Raw genomic sequence first — 10,312 nt, 5'->3', positions numbered from 1 at the left:
GCCATGGAGGGTGTAGAAAGCGAGGACAAGTAGCTTAAGTTCAAGGCAAAAGAGCAGAGAGAATCTGGGGAGGGTAGGAAGTCAAAGCCATGGGCTAGGAAAATTATCATCTCTGTAGCAGTTTTCTGAACGGATATAAGAGCAGGGAGATTGCATTCATTGATGCCAAAGAAAAGGTTGTTGAAGCAATGGAAACACAATATTATTCCCATGAAATCAAAGGGAAAATACTCATTGACTTTAATAAAAATAGCATCAACCCCCAAATCACTGAAGTTTTCTCACTGAATATAAGACTTCTGTTGTTTTACATAGTCTACTTTTTAGCATTGAAAAAGATAGGTACTTGTCTATTATTTTAACCTGCTAATCTTACATTTCCCCTAAATTCTTCTTCGGGGGGAGGAATGGAGGATCATATTTAATTACTTGACTTCTTTTAGAGATTTTCACTTTAAAGACTTATTTTCCTACATTTATTCCATTTGAAATTCAGATGATATATCATCGTATTATGACTTTTTACAGCTATTCTTTTAGATGGGCTCAACAGCATTCTCGATTTAATTCAGTACACCTCCATATAACACAACAGTGTGTTGTATGTGCATTGCTTTATTTGAAAATGATGTACACGATAATTTGTTTCTGTCTGTAGATTGTGTCTGATTTAGCTGACAAAAGATTGCAGCAGTCATTGTGGCCAGAAGCTATTGGAAAGCAGCCAGCATTAATAACAAAATAAATACAAAGCAGAAGCAAGTGATGCCATAAAACACAAGGACAGTGAGTTACACTTTTTTGCATGAAGGGGCATTGCATCATGCACACAGCCTATTTACCAACACGGCAAAAAGCAACCTCTGGGTTCAACTTCTCGCACCACTAAAATGGCCACATTCTAAGGGGACCCTCTGGGCCCAGCATAGCCCTTCCTTGGAAAACAAATGCTTCACACGGTGACAGAAGTCACTGTGATGATAAGTTAGGAAGAAAGAATGATGTAACCAAATGTTACCGTCATTGTAACATGTAACATCCATGCAAACAGAATGGCTGCAGAAGGAGAAGCACCTTAACCAAGAGATATTTAATATGAAGGCCTGCTATTTTGACTCTCTTGCTATTGGCACTCCTTGCAATGACTTTTTTTAAACTGGGAAAAGCCTGATGCGTTCCACTTTGATAGAGCCAAGAGCACTGGCAAAGCTCAGCTCTAAGCCTAAGAGGCAGGAAAATACAGATTTCCTTTTTGATCCCCAGAGCACTGGAAACATGGCAGATCAGCGGCCGGACTCCCTCTGCCAGTCCCACTGGGCTTTTTTCCTGGGCACATTATAAAATTTTCTAGGGATGCAGTTATGGGGGAGAGGAAAATGGGACCCTTACCAGCACAAGCCCTAGCGCTGTTGCGTGACCTACTACTGCAACAATGCCATCTACTTACATCAGTGGTTTGTAAACCCCAAAGGAGGGCAGAAAAATTCTTGTTGTAGTGAGGGTCTAGTCCTCTATGTATTTTGAAGTTGAAGTCATCTACAAATGCAACGTAGTGGGCTGCTGTGATTGAAGTCAGCTACAACTTCTCAATGTCTTCAACTGCCAGACTAGAGTATGAAGCTTTGCTGTAATCTAGTCTCAGATGTGCATAGTTGCACTCAGGTCTTTTCTTAAAGGACAGAAGTTTATGTATTTTGCTCAAGGTGACAGACGAACACATTTCTTTCATTAATGTGTCACTACCAAACAAAGTCAAGCAACTGCATAGCTTTGCACTCCACCACACCTGCTAGGAGGATTCTACCGACTGACTGCAGGGCTCTCCCAGGAACTCGCTTTGAAATGCTCCTCAGTGCTGGAGGGCATAACCATTTTCTCTGGGCTGACCATTTGAACCAGCTTCTCTTCAACCGCAACTTTTTGTTTCCGTGATAACTGGAGTCAGTGTCTGCTTCAAACGAGAGCAACATGCATCATCAGCATACTGTCCTTATTTGTGCCTGCAGCATTTCATAATGTCTTCTAGAGGTTTAATGTTGATATGGAGCAGATGTTGACTCTGTTGGGGTTGCTCAGTTTTAACTGGTAGCACAGTTTGGACGCACTCCTTTACCTTGAGCAGCAATGCTCTACTGCATTAACTATTAGTAGCTTTTCATTAGTTTTGACTTGCAATAGCTCCTAGAATTAGGGACAGTCATTACATCACAAAGTTTGCAGCTGTTGGATGTAGCAATTAAAGATGGAAGAGGAAAAAATGAGGAGGCCCTGGAGACAAGAGGAGACAAAAGGAGGAGACAAAGTAGTACCTCCAGTAGGTTCAGATCTAGTAAGGATCAGCATCAAGACCATTATTAGGACAGCCTGATCACTGCCTAGTGCTTTGAAGGACTGTGGCAGAAGGGAAGCTTAAGGAGGGGTTTGAAGAAGAACAGTAGTTTGTTAAGTGTTTTTATTGTGGACACATAAATATATGGTGGCATGCAAACAATCCAGAACACGCTAAAATAAAAAGATAAACCCAATAAATTATTAAAATGGACACTGCTGAAAGAGGAAAGGGAAGGGTGGGCAGCATAGCAGTGTATTTGGTTTGCTTTGGACAGCAAACTAGTCAATGAATAGCCTTCAGGTGCTGTTTTGCCTCTCATTATCAAGCTATGTCATCAAATCAAGACAAATGCCCCTTCATTTGAGCCACATAATGAATTTTATTCATCTTAAGGAAACCTTTCCTTCAAAGTATCCTGCCTACTTGATAAGCCACTCTGAAATTAAGAGCTGTTCCCCATTTTTTTCCCTTACCTGCAAATTAAGCAGCAGCAGCTCTACTACTCCATAGACCTTTTTCTTCTCAGATCTCTCTAAAAGTAGAACAGGCTCTCAGCTCCACCACTTCTCACCTCAGAAAGGCTTCCTTCCATTCTCTCATTGCTGTCTTGATCATTCTGTGTTGCTCAGCTAACCCGACAGATTCATTATGGCATGTGTCAGTGATCAGTCAAATCAGCTGCATGGGAACATCTCTGTAGCGTCAGATCTCTCTGAGTGAACCACAATTGCAAGTGCCATTGCTAAAAGACCTACAAGGCTTCTGCGATAGTTCACGTTCAGGATGCTGAGCTGTGCCACTTCCACTGATGACTCCTTTGCTGAGCCTCTAGCCATGCTGGGCCAGACGTATGTTTTGGTACCAAAAAAAGTAAAAAAAAAAAAATTCTTCACACTCTTCTCACCTGTATTGCATACACTGGAGTTCACTCAAATGAAATGCAAGGCTCTGTAATGACATCAGAGTTGGAGTCAGTAGACTTCATCATCTCCTTCCCAAAGAGTTATTACTCACAAAGTGGGGAGGACCGGGAGTGTCAGAGGAGAAATGACTCCTCTCAGCTCCTCCACAAATGAGAGTTATGGGAGACAGACACTCTTCCGAGAGTAATTCTTTTGGGTCTTAGCACATATTCTGTAATGGGAACAATCACCCCCTGGAAAATCTTATTCTGTATATTCTATGTGTTGTACCCTAAGATATTCTCAATTTGTTCATTCTTCTAATGACTGAAGATATGAATAGACATATAAAGCAATGAAGGGACTGTTTGGTCAGTCACTTGGTCTACACAGCCATACATATAGCTAGTACAGAAAAAGCTAGAAATGTCAGACACAGTGCCTGCCCTGCCCGCCCCCCCCAGCCGTTCAACAGGCAAATAATCTCTCAAAAATAAAGCTTTCAGGAAAAATTATTATTCTGAAAGTTCTCTGCAACAAGCAGGAATTTTCTAGAGTGAGGATAACATCCTTGGAATACATCACTCGACGTTTTTATTCTTGTACTACCTTGAAATCCCAGTCAACAATGCAACCCTATTGCATCAGCTTTAGGCAAACACAGAAGGAAGCACTGGTCCCTTCCCCAAAGAGACTCTGATATGATGCAAGAAACCAAGGTGGAGACTACAAGGAAGTGTTGTATAACTCTGTTGTATCTTCTCTAAGTACTTTCAATGTCCTCATCACTGTGCAATCTACGCACTTTCCAGCAGAGACCTCAGTAGCACAACTGTCATCTGCTGCTGCTGGACACATCTTCATTGCACAAGGCTTATTCTTTCTCTCAGATGCACCTGAGTTTTTGAGAGGAACAAGAAGTTTATGATAACTCTCAGTTCCTCATGGAGATTGCAGAGAAGTCCTCAAGAAAGCTGGTTTTAGTTCATTGACACACTTCACCCTTACAGTGAACAGCTCCATTTTTACTTAAAGAACAAAACTACCCCCCTGGAGCTTACGTGCAGACTTTTAAGTACAGTGAGCCCAAGTCTTCACACATTACGGACATAACGATAAAGCAGTGGAGAGCCCAGAGGACAATAAACATGCTTAGACGATGACTACCTAAGTTTAATGAACTGGGATCACAGCGTAACAGCTACTAAGCCACTTTTTTCTAGCTCTATTTTTTTTAATATAGAGCCTATTCTGTCTGGCTCATCCATCCATCTATCCATGCATCCATCTCCATGAAAATACAAAAAAAATGGGGCCTGCAGCAGACATGATGCTTGGTTAAAGCCAAAGTAAATTCTCATGTTTGATTTTTGCATGTTTTCCGTGCTCTATCCCTAATGATTTTTTTGCGTAGGTACTCCCTCCCCTTCCCTTACTGAGAGATCAGCAGGCGTCCAGCCAGCGAGCTGCTCTCCTCCTCATGCCATCCTCCTGCATGAAGATCTAGGCCAAGAAAGGAGTGGATTCGCCCTCTCTTCCTATAGCTGTTCGTGCTCCTAAGCAGAGGGAGATCCTCTGTCCTCTGACATGAAAGGGGCATGTCAATCTCCATCACTTTACAAGACAGAATTACAGAGAGTAAGAAGGCAAGGGTGTCAGAAAATCAGATGATGAGAAACTGTGCTGAAGGCAAATGGGAGCTCCTTAAGAGAAGCAAATACAGTCCATTCACTTACCACAGTCCTACAGCCCTTTCTTCTCACATTTGCCAAACAAAGTATGTGTTACTTTTCACATTGACTGCTTAACAACACTAACACGGTTGCTTCCCCAACTCACCCATACCCACACCCCACTCTCGCCCATCCTGCGACCTCTGAATCAGGCTGCATATTAAACTGTTGCCATTGCAGTGGGGTTTTTTTTTGTTTGGGGGGGGGGGGTGGTTTGGAAGGGTTGATGAGCTGGGGTGGAAAGATCAATTATTCCTTTAGTCGAGGTTCTTATCCAAGAGTTCATTTAACCTGGTTTGAATGTGTTGCTGACTCAGAGGAATTAAGCTGGAAGATAGCCAAGGACTGAAGAGAAAGTTAAGACACAATGAAGTTAATAGGCTCCCATTGGCTGCTATTGTTAGAACTAGTCTTAAAAACAAAAACAAACGCACATGCAAGTCTGGTTTCCTGTGTGGTATGCTGAGTGCTTTACGGGGACTTCCATTATGTCATGATTCATTATTTCCTCCTCTCAGCCTAAATGGAGCCTGAAAGTAGAATTAATAGCAATAGGATCTTCATTAAAACAGCTCTTCTGAAAAGGAGCGGATGAGTATAGTGTCTTTAATGGGAGGGTTCTCATCTTAGCACTCTTTCTTTATTTATGGAGTACTGTACCTGCACACGGCACTTTAAAACATCTCCCTTTTGAAAAAGTCTTATAAAGACAGAGATAATATAGTTCAGTTGTAATTGAGTAGGCTTCTGCAGGAACAACAGTGGCGATAGAATAAAATACGGGAAGTCTATGTTTCTCCAGACTTGTAAAGCAGTTCTGTAAAACTCAACTGAGAAGTAGATCCCCGCTATAAACGATACACGGAGCTCAAAATTATTTAGAGTTTTACGTTCTGTATTAAATTCTTCTTCCCATAGGGAATGAGACATGATCTCTTCATCCGGGAGGGTTACAGTCTACATGTAATAACATTTAGGCTTTGCTTTGTAAGTCGAAGATACGGCACTCCCTACAAGTACTCCAGACCATATGGAGCACTGTCTGGTAACGATTCATACCCAGCTCTGCTTCCACTTAGGGTTCAGACCCTAGGGTGGGAATTTCACCTGATCAACAGGATTTTCAGTTGCTTCCAGTTTGGAAATTCATCAGTCAGAGGTGGAAGGCAGAGGGAGGCTGAAATCAACAGGACGTGCCACTGTCCCGCTGAGGTGTCCCTTGCTTTCCCTCTGCAGCCAGTTAACAATAACCCTGTTGATTCAGATGGTCTGTATGCTGCACAAGCCCAAGTACTGTGCCCCCAATTAGCCTCTTGCCAATTATAAAGGAGTAAGGGCTACTAAATGCATTTGTTTCAGAAGCCCGTCTCAGAAGAGTCCCTTTCCGTATGTCACTTCTCAGAATCCAGATTCTCCATTTGTGCACTGCAGTTTCCCTAAAACATTTGCAACCTTTTTCCATGTCTCTTTAAAAAGAGTGGGTCGCTATTTAATCACAATGCTTTTTCCCTCATTGTTGTCTGCCTCAGTCAAGCCCGCGTTACAAAGCACTGCTGGCTTAGTACGGTAAATAAAGCAAGGTTTGGTTGCTTTTGTCCCACCAGTCATCAACCCACCTTTCAGTCCCACTCAAGCAGTTGTGAGTGAACTAAAGGATACAGAAGATTATCTTGCAAGACATTTGGCCAGCATTGCTTTCTTTTGGAAAATTAGTTTTGCTTGTTGGATGTGCCAGTCCCCTGCTCTAGGACCCATCTCTACAAGGAAATCTTTTAATTACCTCTTCCCCCCAAATGACAGCTTTCACCACTGGAGTTGAGTTCTTGGACATTAGCAATTGAATAGGAAGCCTTCATACTGTATATCATTTTAATCTTTCATGTTTAAGTAAGCCAGATGGCTTATTATTACAAGCTCTGTTTCAAAAAGGCACAAACTTTCTATCAGAGGATTTGTAAGATGATAGTAAAAAAGGGAGATTTTGCATCACACAAAATAGCCTGAATTTTAATTGCACATCATAGTTTGGCAGCAATTTTCCTGTAATTACCATTCCTGCTAAATGAATAGGTGGATTAAATGGATAACCAAAATGGCATTGAAACTTCCTAGAATGGAGATTTATCCTCTAATGTATGGAACAGCTAAGTAAAGTTGTCAGTTGCTTGGGTGTAATTCACGCAGTTTTAACATTTCTCCTCAGCAGAGGACCTGCTTTACTAGCAGTAAAACCTTGGCTGTTATTGGTTGGGCTTTTTTGCTATTGGTGTTTTATCCCAGCATTTCAGATATGTCAGATGTCATTTAGCATGTTACACACAGAAGCTTTTGATCGATGAAGTTGAAAAATAAAAGATGCTTTCATTTGGGCCTTGGCTGCGTTCCTTCCACACACTTAAGAATATCATTCCTGTTCTTCTTACTGGGGGTATAATCCCAGTCATTTACACTTATAACATAGCTCTTGTTATGTATGTAGTCACGAAAAAGCCAAAAAGGACAGCTCAGATGAGTCGTGCTCCTCCTGTGCATGAGTAGTGGCAACCTGGCAACATGTGTGCTTTAAACACATGCAGAAACACGCTAATGTTGCCACATCAAGTGAGGAACAATTAAATCATTATCGAGACCACTGGGATGACAGAACATATTCTTGCTCAAATGCATATGGATTTTTTTAAAAGCCATGCACACTGAAAAGACAAAATGCAACCTAAAATGTGAATTCATGGAACCGTGCTATATCTATTAGTCCTAACCAAATATCACGTGATGAATAACACATGCTGCTACTATTCGACTGGCCTAACCCCTCTGTAAGAATATCTGTGATCCATCCTGCATCCTTTGAATTCAAGGGCAAAATTCTCCAGGCTTGATTCTCTCTTACAGAAGACCAGTGTTACGCCATTCAGGCAATGCTTAGGTGCCTTAAGGTCTGTTTAAATATTATTTACATCTTCTGTGTGGCTTCTTGCCACTGCCAAAGCAAGGTAAAGGGCATTGCACGTCAAACAGAATCAGGCCATTTGACAGAATGACTGTCATTGACTGTCACTGAATTTGTGATATGCGGTGTGTAGAGCCAGGTATGACAGCACTACTGTGCTGTCGGTCTGAGATATTAAGTTCTTCTTTCGCTGAGAAGATGTGACAGTGCTGATACATTTACACAAATGAAGTTTGTATCTTAATCATGACATCCTATAGTTAGTTGGGTGGCATTCATCCCACTTAATTTTATCTGTTTAAACTCTAGGATAAACCAGCTGTGTGGACACTCACTAGAGTAAACAGAGGGATTCGTACCTCAAGTCTTGATGGTAGACATCATTTTTAGGATATGATGGATCGTCCTGGGGTGGACGCTGAGGATAGAGGCTGTCTATATGATTGCCTCAGACTAGTTTCCTATGCCTTAAGTAGCCAAAACAGGCAAGAAAGTCAGATATTCATCATATCAGGTATGTTATTTTAGCTCTCCAAAGGGGTTGGAGTTTTGTACTCCTTCTGTGACTAACTACAAGCAGTTCATGAAAAAATACATATCCTTCTCTCAGCTGAAAGTCAGTGATCAGTAAAAAGGGTAATTATCCCTGTAAAATTATAGGCATATGACTTGTGCTATCTGAACCTCTGCCATTCAGCATCTCTGTTTTACTTAAGGGAAAGGGGAGTTAGCAGAAAATGCCAGGCACAGTTAAAATGCTTTACTGAAAGAGCAGAGATTTTAGCAGGGCTTCTGAGGGACTCAGTGTTGCTTGTCTAGCACCTCCTAATAATGTTGGAGTGTCCGGACTAATTTAAAGCCTATTTGACAGAGCAGGAGATAGCAGTCTCAAAGATATTGTGCCGCTGTCAGTGCCAGAGCAGTCGGTGGCCAGGCAGAGGACAGAGAACTAAATCAGCAGCTCCCCAGAGAGCAAGGCTGGAGGGGGAGTTCAGCAACAGCCCAACGTGCATGGCCGGTGGGGCAGTCAGCACAGGGGCAACCGCGGGCCACGCAGCACAAAGCAGGGACCTGCCTTACCCAGCTGGGAACTGTCGGGCTTGCAAGGAGCTGGGAAAGACCCATGGCAGGCTGGGAGTCAGTCTGTGCCTCAGAGCAAACCCTCACCCTCTCCCACCATCAGTATCGCTCATCAGTACCTGCAGAAATGGTCGCTCTGGATAATCCCACACTGAGCTCCAAAGAAACGAATCCTGGATGGACATTGAACTACCTAAGGCATTGCAGAAATAAAGCAAAACAAACTAGCTATCCTCCTTGATTTTATGCAAAGCAGTCCATAAAGTCAATGAAAAAACTGGACTGGCAGTACCATTTTTTTCCCAATTACAAACAGTTATTAATGTAACATATCACATCCAATGTTAACAAATTGCCTGAACCACTGATCTGAGGAGGTGGTTGTAGTCTAGCAGTTTGGGTTGTGGCTTTCTAAGGACTCATTCTGCTCAAAAAAATAATTGATCAGAGAAGTGGTTTAAACAGTCAAAAGCTTAATATAAATGTTGGCAAGCCATCCAAAAAGTGAAAGAAAAAACTTTTATGAATGTGTTTGAAATGATGTAGTTAATACTCTCAGCTACCCAAGCCTTACTGTCTTAAGAGGTTTAAGCGGTCCTGAAATCTATTATCCATATTAACAAAGAGTTTATATCACTTCCAGAGACAGTGTTTTCCAAGTGAGATACGGCACTGTAAAGCGAAGCCATTACTGTACCTCTGGGAACAATGACACTATCACAGATTTCAGCTCCTGCTTTCTGCTCTTTCCAGACAGAAACTGGCTTTAACACAACCGTGTCATTGAAGAGGCAAAGCTCTCTTAAGCTAACAAATCTGAGAGCAGCCGCTTTCCGCCACTATCCAGCATTGTCATGACACAAAAAGTGGCGGTGTAGATTAACTGCTCTCCCTCACTGCCCCGCTCTCCTGGTGTGCCGTCCTCTGCCCATGCGATGGGGATGCCGCATGCGCGTGGAGTCACTGCTCTTGTAAATATTCTGGGTAAACTGGGGGGTTTTTTGCCTTCCTTTTAGAAAACATTAAAAATATCATCTAAAATACTCACTAGACCTGACTGAGCGTATAAGTATCTCTGGGACTTATTCTGCAAGCCTCAATGGGGAAAACAAAACCAACAAAAAACCACAAACATGCTTCCTTTTTGAAACCCTGTACAAAGTATATGAGATCTTTTGCAAACAGGCTGGTCTTCTGGATCCACTGATACACTGGATCTGCTTGCAGGACCAGGGCTTAAGTCTGTATACAGATTATGTGCCATTTGGAAACTGATACAGTTAATGAGTGCAATTCCTCTGCTGCGGGTACAGTT

The sequence above is a fragment of the Platalea leucorodia genome (genome assembly GCF_965183815.1).
Source record: "Platalea leucorodia genome assembly, chromosome: 2".
Classification (NCBI taxonomy): domain Eukaryota; kingdom Metazoa; phylum Chordata; class Aves; order Pelecaniformes; family Threskiornithidae; genus Platalea; species Platalea leucorodia.
The sequence above is the reverse complement of the archived record's forward strand: the minus strand, read 5'-3'. Positions refer to the sequence as shown.